Here is a 4,349-nt window from a genome sequence, read left to right on the forward strand (position 1 = left end):
TGAAAACATTATTTTAAATTGTTAATCAGGGCAAATACTTTAGCAGCTGTTAGAAGGTGAATGCTTTGTGAATTTTTATCTATGGATTTATTTGTAATGAGATTGTTGGAAGGTGTATAAGCACAAAAAATCTATTGATTTATAATCTTTCTGCATTGCCAATGGCCTCAGGGCATCTTGTTAAATTGGCTTGTATTTATTCTTTTCTGCCACCAGAAGTGATAACCATTTCTGCACACAGAACTCGGAAATCTCTTTTAATGGATCACAGCATCAGAAAACAGGATTCTCTGCATCTCCTATTTTCTTTACAAACCCAGATCATCTGTGTCCCTGCCACTTACCTGGACAATGGGATCAGTTCTCTCATCTTCTGGAGGACTCAGGCCTTGGCGTGCCTCCAGCATGCTCTTCTTTGGAAAGGTACCCTTGACCCAGGTTGTGCAGAGCCACAGATGACAACAGGCCTCCTCATCTTCATCACAGGCCATGTGACCAGGGCAGGAGCGCTTCTTTTCCACTGCAGGAAAAATCAATTAGTGTTATTTAATAAAAAGCTACTTCCTTTTGTTTGCTTTTTAAAAAACCAAATTAAGTGCTCTAGTCATTGTAAATTTAAATTAAAGAATGGGGAACAAAGACCAAGCTAAAATTCATAAATCTGTACTCCAGTGATGGAACACGACCAGATAAAAGGGAAAGGAGAGGGGTGATAGAGAGACGAAGGCAGCCCACCGCATGGAGACGCGTGCAGAGGGAGGAGCCGGTGGAGGTACAGACCCTTCGGTTGATGCAGACACAGCACGTACAGTCAGTGTCACATGCAAGGGCGCCTCATCCCCACCTTGCATCTTCTGGGATCCTGGCAATAGCTATTTCAAAAATCAGGTTGCCTTTTCATGGCTATAAAGATCAAGTTCCTGTTGGTACCTGCTCCATCTTTCAGGAGACTGATTCAGTCCCTCGTCAGAACTTTCCCACTGTGGTCTTTGGTCTAGGACAGGAATCAGCATTTGCTGCACAGCTAGGAGACGGGAAATTCTGAGATGTCCCTGAGGGGAAAAAATGACTCAGAAGCTAATTTTACAAGTCAAAGACTCAAATTATTATAGAACTACAAAAATGAAGAAGAAAAGTTCAGGCACATGAATATTCAAATTCAAGGGGACACACTTAGGAAGCAGTAAGTCTAGGACAGTGTGAGGCTCAGTCAGCCCTCCTGGAACACCCTGCTGGAATAGGGCTCCTTGGGACTCGGAGTCAGATTTAGGTACTGAGTATCTAGGTCTCCCCTACGCAGAGGGCCTGAGTCAAGGCAAGCTCCAGGAGGGCTGCCTTTCCCTCTGGCGGCAGAGCCCTTTGTGGTGGAGGCTCCCTGACCCGGTATCTTGTCCTTGTGCTTCTGGGACTGGCCTTAGAAGTTGTTTTAGTCACTCTCTCCACCCCCCATGACTGCCTCTTCTGCAGGCTTGCATTCTTCCCCTTGCATTCCTCCTGACTGCTTTTCCATCTCACCTTGAAACTCTGCAGCTCTCTCTCTCCCCTCCACACCGTGAGGCCCCCTGGCGCCTTCTGTGTAAGGGAAGCCTCCCAGGGCCCCAGTGGCTTTGGAGCCAGAGCGCTGGGCTTGAGTCCTCACTCTGACATGGATTGGCTGTGTGTGTGGCCTTGGGCCGATTGCACATGCTCACAGGTTTGCCATCCACAAAGCCGGGTTCTACACGTGTGAGGGGACTCCCATGAAACAGTGTGTGGAGGGCCCTGTGGTCCTCTATGGGCAGGGGGTCTGTCCCATCCACCTTCCTTCCCACCTCTGGCCTCTGCCCCATCACTTACTAGCCCCAGGTTTGCTGGCTGCGAATCTCAGCTAGGACACACCACGAAGAGAAAGGACCCAGAAATCATGCAGTCATGGGGCGGTCAGCTACATGCAAGGGCTGATGGAGGATGAAGACTGTTCTTCCCAACTGCCCCAGTGCTTCTCTGGCAGACTCCTTCCTGGACCACATGGGGAAGGAAATTCTAGGATGTGTCCCCTGATCTTTCCTCAGGAGCAGAGGGGATGGTGACATCAGGAGACTGTGGTCACACTGGGTCCTCAAGTCCTTCCGTTATGAACTTGCCGGAGACTCAGCTTCCTTGCCTTGTGATCCTTCTTAGCCTTGGGGTTTTGTATGCAGAAAATAGGGCATCGTATACAAAGTCCTGGGCACAGTGATGCAGTACACGTGTTATTTTGTGTGTGTGCACATGTACAGACCCCCGAATATGCATAGTCCCCAAGGCCATACACAAAATGTTGACAGTGATTATCTCTAGAGGGTGGGATGTTGACTTTTTATTATCTTTTTTTTCTTATTTCTCATCTCTATTTTTTGAATTATTATTTTCCACCCAAGTTATCGTGTGTTACTTGTTTTTTCTTTTTTACTTTGAAATCGTTTTATTGGCTTGTAAGACCTTTGCATATTAAAAAAATACTCAAAACACTATGCAGTCTTAAATCACAATTACATTTTTCTACCAATTAAAACCACCCAGAATATACATTTTTTAAAGGAAAAAATCCTACAGAACTGAATTCTGAAATGACATTATGACTTCAATACTATGACAAAATAGATAATTCCTTATAACATTGATTCATTGCACAAAGCTGCCAGATATTTTCATAAGCATAACCACTGCACAGAGTGCAAATGAACACAATTTCAATGTCACACATTTAGTTGAAGTAACTGCACCTCCAACTACAGAGCTCTTAAATTTCTGGCACAAAATGTTGGTCTGTTTTAACTTCTACCAGGCAACCAACTTCACAGTCCAGTTACTCCTTCTTTCTCGCCCTCGCTAAAAAAAGAAACATCCTTCTGCTGTCATAGCCTAAAAGAGTCAGCACCTCCTTTGCTTGAAAATATCAACTCCTCGGAGGAGATCAAAGATGGCGGAGTGGTGGTGACGGCCTGAATCTGCGCTCCCGGGAAGGAAGGCATCGATCCGGACCTGCCACAACGCTGGAGGACCGCTCCCACACAGGAACAGCGGTGTGAATCCACGGAGAATCAGCGTGGGACAAACAGAGTGAGTGAGGTCTGAGGTGAACGAAAATTGGGAACGCGGGACAGACACTAGCCAGCGGAGCGCGGGTCGGATACACCCGCCCCCAGCCGGGGTGGGTGCAGCCTCTCGGGAAAGCGGCTAGCCCTCCGCTCCCAATTGAATAGAGCCCTGACCCAGGCCAGCGCAGAATCACTGAGGGATACGTGGCGCATTGGAGACAGGAGGCTTTTTTGCGAAATTACCTTAGAACCTGGGGGATCTCAGCTGAGACAGCACTTGGCGAGGATGGACGGATCTGCCCCAGGGCGGAAAAACACAAAAGACTCCAGGACAGCAAATAGCGTTGTACCCCGTGCTGCCTTTTTCGGCAGTTCTCCAGCCGGTCACCCCCGGTGCGTGTCCTTGCTCGCTGGCCCCCGGACAGTGGCGGTCTCTGCCTGCCGGGGAGCTGGTCCCCTCCAGCCCCAGAGCTCGGCAGGCGCCATCTTGAAAGTGAAGGCAAAACCGCTCGGGAGCCAAAAAGTGCCCAGTGGCTCTTTCTGCCCGTGCTGCCTTTTTCGGCGGTTCTCCAGCCAGTGACCCCCAGTGCGCGTCCTTGCTCGCCAGCCCCCGGGCAGTGGCGGTCTCTGCCTGCCGGGGAGCCGGTCTCCTCCAGCCCCGGAGCTCTGCAGGCGCCATCTTGAAAGCGAGGGCGAAACCGCTCGAGAGCCATAAAGTGCCGAGCGGCTCTCTCTGCCCGGCGCCCTCCACTGGTCTCTGAACCAACGCCAGGAGTGTGGGATATGCCGGGGCCGTGCTCGGGGTGAAGGGGCAGAGCTGCGCTAAGGCAAAAAAAAAAAAAAAAAAAAAAAACCACCACGAATAAGAATAGGCTCGCCGAACTGTATATTTTATTCTTGGTAAATTTCTTCTGGGTTTTGTTTGTTTGTGTTTGTGTTTGTGTTTGTTTTTGTTTTTTTTGGTTTTTTTTTTTCCTTTTCTTTTCTTTTTCTTTTTTTTTCCGCCAGCTCACGAGCCGGACAGCCTCGGCGGACACCTTTGCCCTCTGGGCCTCTGGCTGCCATGCCTTTTTGAGCGGGGAGGTTGGATCCCCACCACCCTCGGAGCTGTGCGGGCGCGCAGACGCCATATTGAAATCCACTGCAAAACCACCTGGGACCCAGCCGGGCGGGCGTGAAGGGACGGAGCTGTGCTAAGGCGTAAAAACAAAAACATCTAATGGCCGCTCCGGACCCAGCCAAACGGAAGTGAAGGGGCGGAGCTGTGCTAAGGCTTAAAAACAAAAACAT

Source organism: Eulemur rufifrons, chromosome 30 (genome assembly GCF_041146395.1).
Source record: "Eulemur rufifrons isolate Redbay chromosome 30, OSU_ERuf_1, whole genome shotgun sequence".
NCBI classification, from domain to species: Eukaryota; Metazoa; Chordata; class Mammalia; order Primates; family Lemuridae; genus Eulemur; species Eulemur rufifrons.